Source organism: Oryctolagus cuniculus, chromosome 4 (assembly GCF_964237555.1).
Source record: "Oryctolagus cuniculus chromosome 4, mOryCun1.1, whole genome shotgun sequence".
Taxonomy (NCBI): domain Eukaryota; kingdom Metazoa; phylum Chordata; class Mammalia; order Lagomorpha; family Leporidae; genus Oryctolagus; species Oryctolagus cuniculus.
The window spans coordinates 27058281-27077095 of record NC_091435.1 but is presented as its reverse complement, the minus strand read 5'-3'; the positions used below and the strand labels follow the sequence as shown (position 1 = coordinate 27077095).

Below are 18815 nucleotides of genomic sequence, written 5' to 3'. Positions count from 1 at the left end.
CCATTTATAAAGATTCAGCATACAATTCTCCCAGTAACTCAAGGAAAATTGCATGCTTGCCAAGCTTTGATGAACAGTTTTCATCCTTTTAAGCCTCAGTTATCTTACTGTATTTTAAAGATAAATTATTTTATGTATTAGAAAGGTAGAGAGACCAAGAGAGACAAAGAGACAGGGAGACAGACAGACAGACAAACATGGGTCTCCCAAACACTGGTTCACTCTTCAAATGCTCAAATTAGCTAAGACTGAGCCAAACTGGAGCTAGGAGCCAGTAACTCGGTTTGAGTTTTCCACATGGCAGGGAGTTGAACAGGAAGCTGGAATTAAGAGCAGAACCAGGCCTTGGACTGAAGCACTCCAATATAGGTTGTGGGTGTCTTAAATGTTCCATTAATCCTCACATGAAATGCCCCTTTGCTCAATTTTAATTTAATTCTGTCTTTACCACCAAGTGAGACAAATGAAAGGTCCAGTCAGTGTCTTTCTTTCAAGACTTCTATTTTCCATACCAGAAACTTGATAATTCCCAGCAGGGCAAAAAGTGAAAGTATGTAAATCTCAGTGTACATCCCTTCTTTAGGAAGTTGGCCTCCACATTATATCTGCTTGTGTTGCTTTTCCATAGGAAAATTTTTGTTCATTTCATAAGTTTTACATAGTTTTTCAGTATTTTTTAAATAATTCCAGGGCTGTTTACTGGCACAATACATCAGGTGTGGGGCAGCATCCTCCAGTCCCATTTCTTCAGTAGCCATAGTGGCCCTGGTTCATTTGCTAAGAGGCAACCTGTTTATGAATTAGTAAGCTAAATTCCAAAGTACAATTGGCATCTCCAAGTAGGTAAGATTAAAAATGCTTTTTATCAAAGTCGTGACTGAAAAATACAAAAGTAAAACCCACAGGCATAGAAGAAAATGGCAATACTAAGAGCTGTCTGGAAATGTCAGCCTTGAACCCCCAGTTAAATTCTGCAACTAGACAGACCCTGGGGAGGCCCGCACCCTTGGCAGAGTAAGGATGAGCAAGGGGCTGCCTGCTTCCCTCCAGAAAGCCGTCCTAGTGCCTCTCACAGCAAAGGTCCAGCCCCCTTTTGGGCAAAATGGAAACAAGCTTGGAGTACATAGGCACTGCAGGGCGACCCTGGACTCAGAGCCAAGCTGCATAGCCTGGGCAGAGTAGGAGAGGCTGGCCTCAACTGGCGTTTTCCAACTTTGCTGTCTCACAGGAAGTGTTTCTTGTTCCCTGGGAATATGGGTACAAGCAGCATGGTCTGGGGGCTAAGTCTAGAGTTACTATAGCCTGGCAACCACTCAGCTATTGGCCCTTCATCCCAAACCTACGTGTTGAAGGGAGAAAGCTGGTCCCAAAGCCTCTGGTTAGGAGTGGGAGGGGGAGCAGGGTCAAGGTCAGGCCTCTGGGAACAACTGCCACCTGTCTGAACTGGGTCCACTTCTCATCAAAAGCCAGGATGAGGGGCAGATGGAGCACAGAAGTATTGTCACTGTATAAGTAGGCAGGCACGAGCCAGGGACCCTGGCAGGGTGCTAGGGCAGCAAGAACTGCTGCAAGGCCTTCTGCAGTTCCTAGTGGGTCAACAGCAGGTGCACCACCTCCTGTCGCTGCTGGGTGAGGGGCTTCCGGGACTGATCCTGTGTGTCTATGGTCCTGGGACAGGACCATGCTGTGCACCTGCATGATCCTGTCTCCAATCTGCAATTTTAGCAGGGTCACCTTGGAACACTAGTGTGGCATAAATGCTCTTGCCTGTCTGAGCTTCTGAGAAGGAATTCTGGGAGGCAACCTGGCTGATTTCACCTCCAGTACTGAAGCCTGGGATTATGTTCTCCCTTTGATGCAATTTGTGAATTTCAGCTCCTTGCACAGTGGCACTAACTGGCTGGCCCTGGATCGAGGAGATCTCAACTAAAACCACCAGCTTGTTCAAGCCTGCACCTGGGATCCCAGATAATTTATCTATAAACTATAGACACTATCAGGTCACAGTGTCGAATCCTGTATCTAATATTGTTCTGTGAATTTTATAATCATACTTATTAAATAAAAATGTAGGTTAAACTAATCTTAGTTAATGGCTTTAAAACAAAGTTTTCTTTTAATATTTGATAGTAGAGTAAATTTCAACAATACATTTAATTGATTTTGCTTGCTCTTCAATTTTTTTCTTGGTGTCAAAATAAACATAGCACATTTCTTAACAACAGCTAAAGTTAATAGTATGTTCATATGTTTATTTAGCAGTGAATTTTAATGATTTGAGTTCTTAAGGAACTCAAGAAACATTACATATATTCATCCTGAAATATGTATTAACATTATTATATGGAATTACACATTTTGACAAGAATTCCTGATAGGAGATAGAATCAAATTTATGGTTCATTAAGGTTAACAGTAAATAATTCATTTATTTCAGTAAATATGATTTGAAATTTAAATCATCCATAATATATAAGCTTAGACACACAAAAAATATACTCCAAGGAGAAGCATAACATTATTTGTTATCTAAAAATTGGAAATATTGGAGCAGGCATTGTAGTGTACCATGTCAATCTATTGCTTGGGACATCTACATCTCAGATTAGAGAGCCAGTTAGAGTCCTGGCTACTCTGCCTCTTATCCAGCTTCTTGCTAATGTTCCTGGAAAAGTAAAGGATGATGTCCCATAGTGCTTGGGCTCCTGCCACATGTTTGGGAGTCCCAGATGGAATTTCTGGGTCCTAGCTTCATCGTGGCCATGTCCTGGACATTATGGCCATTTAGGGAGTGAACCAGCAGTTAAGGATCTCTCTCTCTTCCCCCCTGATGCTTTGACTTTCAAATAAATCAATACATGAATCTTGTTTTAAAAGATTTGGAAATATTAAAGGACAGAAAGCCTACTTTTCTTTCACAATATCATTACAGCATTTCTGGAAGACTTATTTAAAAAATTAATAGCAATGACATTAGACCACAGAATGGCCTCTTAAACATTTACAAGCTTTTATTACTGAAGATTTTATGTTTAAGAGTAGTAATAAAAATGAAAATTATTTCATTTCTTGGCAGAATCTATAAATGTTAAATAAAGAGACTATGACTTGGACTAATCAAATAAAATTGCAATTTGGCTACTCTGACCTATGTATGTCTTTGCATTCAGAGCTTCCTCAAGACACAGTATAGAGCAACTGGCTAGAGATCAGCATAATTGGAAAATTATCCTTTCATGTAAAAATTTACATAAATAATTGCAATATAGGTTTTTATGCTCCCATTGTCCTAAGAATCTACATAAACTGGTTTTAAAATAAGATTATTTTCTTTTCAAAAATAAGGATACATACATTTTCTCAAAAGCAAACCTCTTTTCATTTTTAACTATTCTTTTTGTAAATTTGATAGACTTCAAAAGGTCTTTTTAAGATTTAAAGCTTTAATCTTATCATAGTAGCATAATGTAAGACGTCAATAAGTTGTTAAGCACAGTGTGACTAGCAAGTAATAATGCCTTTTACTTCACTTACTCTTACATTTTTCTACCCCTCTTCCTAGCCATATATTGCATTGTTCAGTTTTTTAAAAGATTTATTTATGTATTTAAAAGTCCGAGTTACAGAGAGAGAGGAGGAAAGAGGAGAAGGAGGAGAGGAAGGGGGAGGGGGAGGAGAGGAAGAGGAAGAGGAAGAGGAAGAGGAAGAAGAAGAAGAAGAAGAAGAAGAAGAAGAAGAAGAAGAAGAAGAAGAAGAAGAAGAAGAAGAAATAATAATGGAAGAGGAGGAGGAGGAAGGGGAGGAGGAGGGGAGGAGGGGAGGGGAGACAGAGTATCTTCCATCTGCTGGTTCACTCCCCGAATGGCTACAGCAGCTAGGTCTGGACAAAGCTGAAGCCAGGAGCCTGCAGTTTCTTCTGGGTCTTCCGTGTGTGTGCAGAGGCTGAGGGTCTTGGGCCATCTTCTGCTTCTTTCCTAGGCACATTAACAGGGAGCTGGATCGGAAGTGGAGCAGCCAGCACTAAAACCCATGTCCACATGTGGTGGCAGTACTACAGGCTATGAGTTAACACTCTGGCCATTGCACTGACCCCTACATTTTTTGTTTAGGTCTCATTTCATTGTGAATATTTGTGTTACTGAGTAACCTGAGATATAAAGTATGCTACTTAAAAATTCTGTAAGGTACATTTACAAGATGGTAGATCCAAGAATGTGATGTGTAATGGATATCCCAGTAATTTAAGAAGACAAATCAGTTGAGTGGTATTACTACAGGTTAAGACAATGAATACATTGGACTTAGGCATGAACTAGAGTTCTCAAAAACTTAAGACAGGAAATAAAAAATATAACAGAAATGAGAGTGTTGAGAATATTCAACATTATATCTAAAAGAGCTACACAAACCAAACATTTTTTCATTGAACAATCCAAGGTATTTACCAAAAATTTGTTTCAAAACTTCAGTGGAATGTAGTGTTTATCATGAAAAGACATTTAAAGGCCGGTGCCGTGGCTCACTAGGCTAATCCTCCGCCTTGCGGCGCCAGCACACCGGGTTCTAGTCCCGGTTGGGGCACCAGATTCTGTCCCGTTGCCCCTCTTCCAGGCCAGCTCTCTGCTGTGGCCAGGGAGTGCAGTGGAGGATGGCCCAAGTGCTTGGGCCCTGCACCCCATGGGAGACCAGGAGAAGTACCTGGCTCCTGCCATCAGATCAGCGCTGTGCCATTGGAGGGTGAACCAACGGCAAAAAAAAAAAAAGGAAGACCTTTCTCTTTCTCTCTCTCTCTCACTGTCCACTCTGCCTGTCAAAAAAAAAAAATTAAAAAAAGAGAAGACATTTAAAAGAAGACATTGCTTCTTAGGAGAAACTTTGGTTTAAAAAGAAAATGAAGGAGTTATATTAACTTAGATAAGAAAACAATATATTTTGTCAGTCTGAAGTACAAAACATTTCTGTTTTATGTAGTGATAATGAAAGTAAAGTGTTACTGCCAACATTTAAACATAATAGCTCATGAATGAGAAATTCTTAAAGGTTGAACTGACAAACATATATACATTATTTCTCATAATTTTATACTAAATTATCATTATCAGGTTATAAATAAACTAAGAAAAGCAGAATTTTAATATTTTTCCTAAAGTCACAAATTCCAAAAGTTGTCGAGTATAAATACTGCACAAGAAAGTGACAAGAAATGGCCCTTGTTATTTACTACACGTATAGTCAACTGCCAGATATTAAAATCATGAAGCCCACAAACCTATAATCAGAATGTCTTGCTAACAGGTTATGAGTATATAGAAAACACTTTGGAACATTGTCAAAACAATTTGTAATAAACTGTTTTCCTCATTTGGTAATAAATAAAAAAAATCCCATAAATACTGGTGTAAATGGAGAAGACATACTAGACCTTCACTGCCTAAGAAACTTGAAATGCTGTAATTTATTTTATCAAATGCTCTGAATATACGTGACACCACAGATACGTATAAAAGTAAGCATAGCCTTGAATCTATAAAATTAGAGATATTTTGTCATATCATCAAGGAAATTGCTTTTACAAAATTGGAACTGTCATAATGTAAAAAAAAAAAAAACATGAAATACAAATGCACACATAAAAACCCTCACTAAAACCACAATGTATACCCTATCCAAACTTTGTCTCAGGTATTTTAAAGGTTGTACGCAAAGCAAACATGTTTCATATAACAGTTTGGTTTGTCAGGTTGAAACATGTAATAACAGATCACTGGAAAGATGAACATTTAATAAAAGAAATGAAAATAAAATGCATACTTTCGTGTGTCCAACAAAAATATCTCAATTGAGAGATTAAATTAAAGGCTAGTAAATGTAAATGCCACAATTCTGATTCTACGTCTTTAAGGACTATTGGCAAAGTACAAGTAAAATAAAATTCCCAATATATAAATAAATATCAAAATATTTGATGAAGGGGTAATTTCTTGTATATTTTTAAATTCTGGTATTGTTAGGATGTATAGTAAATTTTCATAGTGAAGGCCAATTTGTTGAGTTTATCAATAAGCTAATAATTATCTTTTTCATATTACAATATCTGTGCATATAGATTTCACATGCATATTTTCATTATTATCATTTACTTCCTTTTTTACTTTTAAAACTCTTTCTGCATAGATTATGAGTTGGTTAGAATTTTTACTTCTTTTGTTGAAAACATATTTTTCCATTTGTTCAAAAATATACTGACAATTAGTACACATTGGTATTGTAGATATGGCTTTATTAAGGAAGCTGTCTGATGGATGCAAAAATCTTGCAGTTTGTAGTGGTGGCCCACAGTGAAACACTACATGGCTCTTCCTCTTTCCTTTTTTACCCCTATGATTCTCAAATCTGCCATCATGCGTCACCTTCCCAAATTCATGTTCTGGGTATAAATCTGCTTTGGGAAGGAACCTGAATTCTGCTTTATGGAGAATCCAGATTAACAGTGTTCTAGAAATATTTTTGTGAAATTTTCAGTAAAGAATTCATAGTTAGGAGTTACTCATCATGACACAGAGGACTTGCTATGAGGACTATATTCCAGCAACATATTATCTAAGGGATAAAGGTCTAGTACATTGAGATACAAGATGACTGAATAGGAAAAAGATGTGCTGATTTTGACCACAGGAAGATACCAGAAGAACGGAGGTGGAATCACATCCCCAGGGACACTTGGAGACAAGCTTGTAGTGGAAAATCTGAACAGGGACAGTACAATCACGTATCAGCAAGTGGAACACCACCAGTGACTCCCACAGTTGGTGGCTGGAGGGGATGCCAACTTTGTGGAGAGAGGAGAGGAACCTGCAGCAGCCTGTGCCTTTGGTAATACTGCCCAAGGGAGAACCACACAGACCCTCTGAGTTTGAGTCCAGCCTGAAGTGCTAGTGGGGGGCAGTGTGCCCATCTAATTTGGTGAAGGGAGAGCATACTGTATTCCTCTCCTCCTGCCTCCCAGGTGCCTGGTGACCAGCAGGGAGGAAGCACAATCTTAATAAGCCTGCTGTAGTCTGCATGTGATTGGTGGACTTTTCAAAAGATTTATTCATTTATTGGAGAGGTAGAGTTACAGACAGAGAGAGGGTAAGACAAAGAAAAGTCTTCCATCCGTTGGTTCATTCCCCATATGGCTGCAACGACTGGAGCTGGGCGGATCCGAAGTCAGGAACCAGGAGCTTCTTCCAGATGTCCCACGTATGTGCAAGGGCCAAAGCACTTGAACCATCTACCACTGCCTTCTCAGGCCACAGCAGAGAGTTGGATCAGAACAGCAGCAGAGACATGAAGCGGCACCCACAGGGGATGCTGGCATTGCAGGAGGAGGCCCAGCCCACTATGCCACAGTGCTGGGTTCAAAGGGGGATTTTATTAGAGGGGTTGATCTGCTGGTAGCCACTGGTTTTGAGGCTACTTGATGATTGGTGGGGGCAGTGTGCCCACTTAGGTCTAAAGTGAGGACATGTTGCCCCCCTCCTGTTGCTCTATCAAGGTGTCTGTACTCAACTTGCCAAGGTAGAGCACCAATTGATATATGCTGGGCAGGCAGCTGACTCTGGGAATGTCATGGCTCTCTCTGTGGATGGTCAGGCTTTCAAGGCTGAAAGTGGAATCTCTACTCCATGTGACTGTGGGAGTTCTGTACCCTGTGACTGTGGGAAACCAGTGAGCAAAAGGGTGTCGGGTGTGTCTGGGTCTTTGGGAATGCAGGGTGTGATTTCAAAGATTCAGACTTAGCTGAGTGCTGTGGATGGTCACGATGGAGGCCTCCACGCTCACATTAAGAAGCACATAGATCCTTTGTGTGGTTCATGCACCTGTATGTGTGGGGTGTGCAGGTACTGTGGGCTCACCCTAAGCAGTCGGTTACAGGCAAGTGGAGGTGATCATACCCTACAACCTACTGACAATAGAGGATATCTTCCATGCTCAACTTGGATGCCACTCTCTACTCTTGCTCCACTCTCAAGCACTGTCTGGAGCTCCCTGGCTCTGCCCAGCATGCACTTCTGGATATCAGCTGAAGGAGCAGAAAATCTACTAAGGCACAGAGGCAATTTTCAAAGATAAAAGCCCTATGATGATGAAACCAACAAATATTTCCACAGATATCTAAAAGTTAATGTAAAAGTACAAAATTCATGAATAATACAGGACAGTATGACTTCTCGAAAGGAGAACAATATAACTTCAATATTAGAAGGTGAAGAAGAAATGGTTGATAAAATGCCTGAAAAGGAATTCAAAAGAATGATCTTGAGGTTACTCAAAAACACGGAGAAACACATACATGAGGTAAACAAATCTATTCATGGAATGACTGAGACATTCTGCCAGGAGATAGAAATAGTGAAGAGAATTCAAACTGAAATATTAAAAATGAAGAATTCACTATGTCAAATAAAAATACAGTGAAAGGCCTTAACAGCAGACTTAGTGAGGCAGAAGAAAGAATTTCCAAGCTAGAAGACAGATCTTTGCAAATATCCAATCAAAAAATAAAAAAGAAGCAAAAATTAGATAACCTGAAAATCCTATTTTATCATGTGTCTTTATGTCCACAGTGCAATGAAGCTTGTAATTCACAACTTAAGGAACTCTAGGATATATGCAAACACATGGAGACATAACAACACATTCTCAAGTGAACAATGAGTCATGCATGAAATCAAAAGAGAAATAAAAAATTCCTGGAAGACGACAATACAACACATCAAAACTAATGAGACAGAGAAAAAGAAGGGTTTGGAGGAAAATTTGTCACAATTATTGTCTACATCAAGAAATTGGAGAGGCATCAAATAAAGTTTCTCACACTATATCTCAAAGACCCAGAAAAACAAGAATAAACCAAACCTAAGTTAATAAGTGGAAATAATAGAAATTAGAGAAAGAACAAACAACATGGAAGCAAAATCATACAAAATATCAGTGAAATGAATAGTTTTTTAATGAAAATATACAAAATTGATACACCATGGTCCCAACTAGCCCAAAAGTCAGAGAGGGAGAAGATCCAAATTAAAACACTAGAGATGAAGAAGGAGATGTAACAGAAATAAAGAGTCATGAGGAATTACTAAAAACAACCGTGTGGAAACTTTGTTGAATTTCCCTTTGCTATACAAAAGCTTCTGAGCTCGATGTAATCCTATTTGTATATTTCTGCCTTTATTGCCAGTTTTCCAAGAGTCTTACCCAAGAAGTCTTTGCCTGTACCAATGTCTTGCAGTTTTGTTCACTATGTTTTCCTTTAGTAATTTCATGGTTTCTGGTCTTAAGGTTACAGCTCTGAGACTGTGTGAGTTGATTTTCTGTAGGATGTTGGGTAAAGGTCTTAGTTCATACTTCTGCATGCACAGATCCGATTTTTGTGAAAAAATTTGTTGAAGATACTGTCCTTTCTCCAGGGAGGGTTGTTAGTTTATTTGTCAAAGACTAGTTAGTTGTATATGTGCATATTTATTTATGGGGTCTCTAATCTGTTCAGTTGGTATGCATGCTTATTCATGTGCCTATACTGGGCTGTCTTGTTGATAACTGTTCTGTAATGTATTTTGAAACCTGTTGCTTCCAGCTTTACATTTAGTGTTTGGGATTGCTTTAGCTATTCAGGGTCTCTTGTGTTTCCATATGTATTTCAGGATTGTTTTTTCACAGATCTTAGAATTTCATTGGTATTTTCATTGACATTGCATTGGATCTCTAAATTGCATTGGGTAGTATAGACAATTTGAGGATATTAATTCTTCCAATCCATGAACATTGAAAAATTTTCCTTTTTTGTATCCTCTTATATTTATTTCTTTAATGTTTTGTAATTTTCATTGTAGAATTCTTTCACATCCCTGATTAAATTTATCATGTTATTTAATTTTTCGTAGCTATCATGAATTGGACTAATTTTACAAGTTCCATCTCAGCTATGACATTATTTGTGTATGTTGATATTCATGTGGTGATTGCATACCCCGTACACTTCAAACTCTCTTATGTGGTCCGGTAGACTCTTAGTGGAGTCTTTTGATAAGGTTGTTGATAGGATCATATCTGAAAAAATAGGAATAATTTAATTTCTATGTTTTCATCTGTACCCCCTTTTTAAACTTTTTATTATTTAATGGATCTGGATAAAATATTCAGAACCATATTGAATAGCAATGGTGAGAGTGGCATCCTTGTCTGGTTCTGGATCTTAGGGGAAATGCTTCCAACTTTTGCCCATTCAATATGGTGCTGGCTGTGGGTTTGTCATAAATTTCCTTGACTGTGTTGAGGAATGTTCCCTCTAGACTCAATTTGCATGAAGTTTTTAACATGAAAGTATGTTGTATTTTATCAAATGCTTTCTCTGCATCTATTGAGATAATCACATCCCACCCCTTTCTCTCGCATGATCAGGTACTCCAAGCCATGTCTGCACTGGCATGAACACTGCGGTATTATGTACACAATAGTCCTATTGGCTTCCTCCTCCTCCTTTGTGAAGGCTCTGCCTATAAATTCAAGGGCCTTGGAAACAACGTTCAGAAAATTATGCAGTTTTCTGAAAATTTTTTTTTTTTTTTTAATTTTGGACAGGCAGAGTGGACAGTGAGAGAGAGAGACAGAGAGAAAGGTCTTCCTTTACCGTTGGTTCACCCTCCCACCCAGTGGCTGCCTCGGCTGGCACGTCGTGGCCAGCGCACCAAGCTGATCCGAAGCTAGGAGCCAGGTACTTCTCCTGGTCTCTCAAGTGGGTGCAGGGCCCAAGTGTCGCTCCCCCTCTTCGCAGAGGAATGACACAGGACCCTGCACTGTTCTTTTGTCTGCTCGGCCCTTCCCGGGTTTGCTGCTGGTTCTTCCCGGGTTGGCTACCGTCCCTTCCACCTCCGTGGAAGGGTGGTTCCCCCTGCCACTTTCCCCACTTCCACGGGGGAGCGGCACACCGCCAGCCGGCTCTCTCGGGGGCTGCTCAGGTGTTCCTTCAGATAGATGTTCCTGGTGCATGTTGTCTTTCTCCTCCTTTATAGTCCTCTTCCACCAATCCCAACTCTGCTACCCACATGCCGAGTATGCTGCTCTCCTCCAATCAGGAGCAGCTCCTGCAGCTTATTGGTTGAACTGGAGGCAGCTGTGTAGAAGCTGTTTACTCCTCTCCCAGCGCCATATTGTGGGAGAGCAGATGCATAGAATAAGTCTTAATTCGAGTAACTTACTCTAGTCTGAGTTGCTCCCCACACCCAAGGACTTGGGCCATCCTCCACTGCACTCCCAGGGCATAGCAGAGAGCTGGACTGGAAGAGGAACAACAGGGATAGAATCCGGTGCCCCGACCGGAACTAGAACCTGGTGTGTTGGTGCCGCAGGTGGAGGATTAGCCTATTGAGCCACAGCATCAGCCTCTGAATTCTTAAAATAGGTAGGTATTTGTATTGTGGGAATAACATCCCCTAGCATTCTAGTTAGTTTTCGGTGTTTTTCATCTAGGTATTATTAGAAAAGGGTCCTGCACCCGCATGGGAGACCAGGAGAAGCACCTGGCTCCTGGCTTCGGATCAGTGCCGTGTGCCGGTCACAGCATGCTGGCCGCAGTAGCCATTAGGGGGTGAACCAACAGAAAAGGAAGACCTTTCTCTCTGTCTCTCTCTCTCACTGTCCACTCTGCCTGTCAAAAAATAATAAAAAAAAAAAGCCCAAACCATTATAACAAGATTCAAATCCAGATAATAGCAGATAAAATATTCTTCATATGACAGTAGCCTGAGAAACTTCAAGAAACCAACCTTATCACTACATAGCCTCACATTTTATTTTCGAATTTGGAAATGATAAAATTTAATGAAGACCAATAGGAATCTTATTTTCTATCTCTTCTCCAATGTGTGTATCCTTCTCCAACTATTTACTCTTGACCTTGGACTTATCAATGAACAACGTATTTATCAATACATTTATCAAACTTTTTAATTTGCCCAAACAAGTAAAAAATGAATGTCTTTAATAGTTTTAATTTCTGTTTTATGCATTTAAAATTTAAAGAATAAAATGATTATTCATTTATTTTCATTTTATTTGAAGACAGAAAGAGAAAGAGCTACATTTTACATCTGCTGGTTTTCTCTCCAGGTGTCTTCAATTGTTGGAGCTGTGTCAGGCTGAAGCTGTGACTCAAAGAACTCAATCCAGGTCTGCCACTCAGAGTCAGGGACCAAGTATTTGAGCCATAATCACTGGCTTCTAGAGAGGGCCTTAGCAGGGAACAGAAAACTGGAATAGGAAGCAGAGCTCAGACTCAAATCCAGGCACTCTGATATGAGACTGGAAATGGGTAACTTAACTGCTTACACTAAATGTCTGCATCTTTTTTTTTTTTTTTAACCATTGGAGACTTTAAAGGCATTTCAATATGTTTAAGAATTATTTTTGTTTCCTACTCTGAGATCTATATTCATGATCTTTGTTTAGTTGAAATTATTTTAGTAGGTTATTGGATATTTTGATATAAATTAGCATTTATCTTTCATGTGCTAAAAATAACTTTTCTATTTTATCTTTTAATTTGTTTCTTTATAATCTGCTTATTTAATTATTTATTTTGCTATGCAGAAATATAAAAATTTCTATGGCAAAACTGACGGTTTTTGTTGAAGTCTTTCCAAATTCATGTTATGCTTTGAAAGACCTTTCCTATTCCAAGACTGTACAATAAACTAATAAACAAAAACAAGTAAAAAATAAAAATAACTATGATAATTAGGCACAAAGGAATAGTATTCAGCTGTAAAGCAAATGAAACCCTTTCACAAAAAAAGTATGATATTTGAGGCTATTATGCTAAGTGAAAAGAACCATCACCAAAAAGACAAATATCATGTTTTCCCTGGTATGTGATAACTGATACACAGAGTACAAGAAATGTAATGTCTGTGAGCTAACTTGACATTTTGAGATTTGATTATTGTTTATAACACTTATTATATTCTTGAGGAACAGTGGTTTTTCTATTTAACTTGTTGAATTCTTTATTCAGTAGAGGTTTAAGCTTGTGAATATAAGGTAAATTGAAAGTATGTGATTGTAAAAATTAAAAGAAAAATGAAAAGTAGGAGGTGGGAGGGTGAGAGCACTGGAGAGAGGGAAGGTAGGTGGGAATTATCATTATGCTCTTCAAATACATGAATTTATTGCCTTTATATAAATAAAAATAAAAGAAAATTTAAAAATCCAGTACCTAAAACAAATCATAAATACCTTGAACATGAAAATATAAATTTATTTATATTTATTTTTTAATTAATTTATTTATTTTTAGGGAATACAAATTTCATGTGTACAACTTTAGGAATATAGTTGTTCTTCCCACCATACCCGCTCTCCCACCCACACTTCCATCCCTCTTCCTCCTCCCTCTCCCTTCCCATTACATTCTCCATTAAGATTCATTTTCAATTAACTTTGTATGCAGAACACCAACTCTATACTAAGTAAAGATTTTTAATATATTTTATTTATTTGTTTGAGAGGTAGAGATACAGACAGAGGGAGAGACAGAGAAAGATCTTCCATCTGCCATTTCATTCCCCAAATGCCTGCAACTTGCCGGAGTTGAAAGGATCTTAAGCCAGGAGCCAGGACCTTCTTCCAGGTCTCCCTGTGAGTGCAGGGGTCTAAACACATGGGACATCTTCTACTGCCTTCCTACGCCATAGAGGAGAGCTGAATTAGAAGAGGAGCAACTGGATCATGAATCGGTGCCCTTAAGGGATGTCAGCACTACAGGCTTAGCCCATTTTGGCACATCGCTGGTCCCCAAAATATAAATAATTTTATTGTTGAAATGCATGAAACCATGTTGTCTACCTTAACTATGGAAGGTAGCATTCAAAATTATAAAGTTACAAAATTTGATTTGTATGGAGTTACAAGGCATATTCTATTTGTTAATCACAAAAGAAATGTTGGGAAATGGAAAGAGAGATGACAGTAATTTTTTCAGTAAATTGAAATCCATAAATATAATATGGTCAGTACAAAGCTACTTACTTAAATATACTTTCATATTTGAAAAAATTCAAATAAGAAAATAAATGCTTATTTTTTAAATATCAAAACTAATAATATTTCTTTTTAATAGCCTGACAACCATCTCCATTGTGTGATAATGACAGTGTATTATTTTTTCTAGCCATAAAGCAGAATAATATTCTATAGACTCAGGAAACTTAGAAAACTGTGACTTAGCTCTAAGTCACTCGCTGATTACTTCTATTACTAACTGAAGCCATATAATCTTAATCATGTAGCATTACATTCAAAAGATTTGTTGATGATTAAAATAACTAGATGAAACAAAAACATGTTATATTAACCGTATATGAAATGTCTAGGTCATCAATACTTATTAAAATGCATATTCTTTTTTCACATCACGTAGGTAACACATTTGGCATTTTGCAATTACACACACTGTGGGCTAAGATTTTAATGAAAAAATGTATTCAATCTAAAACTGATGCTGCTACTTTTTAGTCACTATCATTACAGAAAGAATTATTGGTTAATTGTGGTAATTAAAACACTATCCTATACTCTTGGTCTAATGAAATAAAGCAGTCTTAATATGAGCCTCTGAGCATTAATACACATAATCTCATTTGCTTGAAGTAGTGATAGAAAGAAAAGGCAGTACTAGGAATTAATTATCCATCCTCCCAATTTCCCACCTCCAACCATAGCATGGAAACTTCTTATAGTATATGTGTTCACAGTCAGGAAAAATGTGACTATGTAAATGACGTCATGATTTATTTTTGATAGCCATTTATATGTTCTCAGACTGTTTTTATTTTTTTCATTTTTTATTACTCAATTAGAAAAGAGAAAAATTATGTCACAAATTATTGCATGGATTTGCAATTATCCGTGAAATGATTTCCCATCACTGACTTGAACTTAGTCATCCATGCCACCATGGACTCCCTTCTTGCTTATGGTCTTTGGAGCAAAACTTTCTTCTCACAGGTCCCTCTCACTGAAGGCAATTATAACATCAATATTGCAAAGCATACATGTAAATAAGGTGATTCCTGGTAGTGCTTGATAGAGGTAACATTTGAAGACAAATTATTATAAGTGGAAAGCAAGTACAATCAAAAATCTGCCTGATATCATTTCAAATTCTTAGAAACTCTTTTAATGCTATCTCCTTTGATTTTTTCCTAACATTAAAAGTTCATCTATTTCTGGTTAAATATGGACATCATATCTTTGGAATGACTATTTTATTGATTTATTATCATCATTTATGACTTAGATATATTCATTTTCACACTTTTTCCATTATAATTCACTGTGAGAATGTTTATAAAGAATTAAAAGCAAAGATTATGCAAATCTTCCCTGGTAAAAGCATTTAATGAAATGCCCAATATAATTTATTTGATAAATGTCTGGTTATATACTAAATGACATGTTCAGACATTTTTTGGACTTTCTTATATGATTTATTTGTCCTAAACCCATGTAACACTTTCTTAATGATTGGTTTGACAAATCAAAGTAGACATTTAGTTTAAATCACTTCATAAGAAAGATATTTTTGAACTTGGGTTTACAATTGAAATTCTAAATAACTTTTATCTTTTTTCAATGTTATACCCATTTACATGAAATATTCCAGAAAATTCTAATGAACTAGTGCACTAGTTAAGATTATTATGGAAAGCACTATCAGAATATTTTGAGTAGCTATAACTGTAACTATATATATATATATATGTGTGTGTGTGTGTATATAAAACTTCACCTATGGTAACAAATTCTGCCTCATGAATCAGCAGTCATTTTATTTGGAATATTCTAGAATATTGTATAATATTTTGATTGTTTTCAGGATGTATTGACTTTATTATTATCTGCTGGATCACGGAATGCAGAATTCTAAGATGGGTCCTTCAATTCACACCCTATGGAATAGAACCATTGCATAAATCCCGGATTCTGTCCTGATTGACCCTCTTTCAGTCCAGCTCTCTGCTGTGGCCTGGGAGTGCAGTGGAGGATGGCCCAAGTCCTTGGGCCCTGCACCCTATGGGAGACCAGGGGAGGCACCTGGCTCCTGGCTGCGGATCAGCGTGGTGCACCGGCCGCAAAGCGCCGGCCATGGCGGCCATTGGAGGGTGGACCAAAGGTAAAGGAAGACCTTTCTCTCTGTCTCTCTCTCTCACTGTCCACTCTGCCTGTCAAAAAAAAAAAAAAAATCCCTCCTTCTGAATGTGCCCTGGTCTTTGCATAAGATGGATTTCATAACTGATTGGAACACATTAACTGATTACAAAGAAAGTATTTTTAAACACATACATAAGGCCTCATATCAGTTGACACTGAGTTCATAGACAAGGAATTATCTGAGTGAGTCTGAACTAATCATTTGTACATTTGTAGACTCCAAAATGAAAGAGATCCGGAGCATCAGAAAAATCCAATTGCCTTGCTGGTAATGAAGATGGCAGATGACCTCTAGGACCTAAGAATGTTCCCTTAACACCAGCTGGAAAAGGAGCATGGACTGGACTTGTAAAAGCAGAATAATTTCTGTTTTTTAGCAATCACATCAAATTTCAAAAGTATTCCTAGCTCCACAAAGGAGAGCAGCTTATATGACAACTTTTTGTCAACTGTGATGAATTCCTGAGTATGGGATTGAGTTAAACCTTGCTCAGATTACTGACCCATGGATTCTCTCCAATAAATGAATATTAGTTTTAGCCAGCAATTTTGTGATAATTTGTCACCCAGTAATAAAAACCAGACTAATACCATGAACAAAGTTATTTCAACCTGAACTTTGAATATTAGATCAAGATTGGAAATAAAAAATAAAATTAAAACCCAGATTCATCACATATGGTTAAAGCTAATGCCATATATTGCCTGACTTAAAGTGATGATGTCTTTGTTTACTACTGGAAAGGAATGGACACCAAGAAATGTAATATTTGTAATATTAGTAGAGTTCGGGAGGCAATGAATTAAATTTTATACTTACCAAATAAAAGTAAATCTGCTATTGAGATTCGACCTCTTACTCTTGCTCTGATAACTGCAGCATTCTGTTTTTTTTTTTTAAAGATTTATTTTATTTATTTGAAAGGCAGAGTTATAGATAGAAAGGCAGAGATATAGCCAGAGAGAGAGAGAGAGAGGTCTTCCATTCTGCTGGTTCACCCCTACATGACCACAACTGCCAGAGCTGAGATGATCTGAAGCCATGAACCAGGAGCTTCTTCCGGGTCTCCCATGTGGGTGCAGGGGTCCAAGGACTTGGGCCATCTTCTACTGCTTTCCCAAGCCATAGCAGAGAGCTGGATCAGAAGTAAAGCAGCCAGGACTTAAACAGGCGCCCATATGGGATGGTGGCGCTGCAGGCTGTGGCTTTAACCAGCTGCACCACAGTGCAGGACCCAACTGCAGCATTCTAAACCTCACGTTATCCAACTTGCTTATAGGGTCACTCCTTTTGAATATTGCTAAGGTTTCAAAATTGTATTTCTTTGTTCTGCAATTTCAGATGGCTAACTTCATATAAATAAAAATAGTTAATAAGTCCTGTTTCAAACTTCTAATTTTTTTCAATAGCATTCTTCATTTTAGGAAACTCATTGTTTGGGTTTCAAGAAAGTAAGGGATAGATGGTGGTAAAAATTAAAATAGCAATACTAATCTTAATAATCATATCATTTATTGATCACTCATCACTAGACAAACACAGGCTAAGATTCTTCATATGCACATAATTTCCTTCAATTTTAATCATACAATTAGCTAAAATTCCCTTTATTAATATCCAGTCCATTTTATAATGAAGAAACAGATTTGAAATATACTGTTCTAAACAACAAAGCCAGCCGGTTCAAACTGAGGAAATGAAATTAATCATTGCCTTTTACTAGAACTGTCACTTTGAACTAATAAACTGTATCAGGTCGATAGTACAGAACTACAAGGTTTAAAGACCCAAGACCTGCTCATGAAAGCCATTGTGAAACTTCATTTGAAAATGGAATATAAGTTTCTGTGCTTTTTTTCAAAAAAAGATTTATTTATTCAAATAGTAGAGTTATGGAGAGAAAGAAGAGAGATTTTCCATCCATTGGTTCATTTGCCAAATGGCTGCAATGACTGGGTCTGGACCAGGCTGAAAGCAGCAGTCAGGAAGTTCTTTCTGGTCTCCCATGTGAGTGATACGGATCCAGGGTCTTGGGCCATCTTCTGCTGCTTTCCTAAGCAAATTAGCAGAAAGCCAGATAGAAAGTAGAGCAGCCAGGTCTCCAAATGGTGTCCATGTGGGATGCCAACACTTCAGGCTGCAGCTTAGACCAATGCTCCACTACACCAGTTCCTTACATTATTTTTGATCAACACATAACTATGCATATGTAATAATACATACACAGCTGCTTCAAAAAGTTTTGAAAAATGCTATTAAAAGATAAATGTATTTTGGTGGAGAGTTGTTTGAAAACCATATAGGGGCCAGCACTGTGACATAGCGGATAAAGCTGCCACATGCAGTGCTGGCATCCCGTGTGGGTGCAGTTAGAGTCCCAGTGCTCCACTTCTGATGCAGCTCTCTGCTGTGGCCTGGAAAGCAATAGAAGATGGCCTTTGGGCCCCTGCAGACATGTGGGAGACCGAGAAGAAGCTCTGGTTCCTGGCTTTGGATCAGCTCAGCTCTGGCCATTGCAGTCATTTTAGGAAGTGAACCAGCAGAATGAAGACCTTTCCTC

The 18815-nt window shown here is 38.0% G+C and overlaps 1 pseudogene; it reads right to left on the bottom strand.

The window, feature by feature from the left end:
* Positions 1–1547: 1547 nt before the first annotated feature.
* Positions 1548–18815, bottom strand: part of LOC100351771 (tax1-binding protein 3 pseudogene) — a 145320-nt pseudogene continuing 128052 nt past the window's right edge.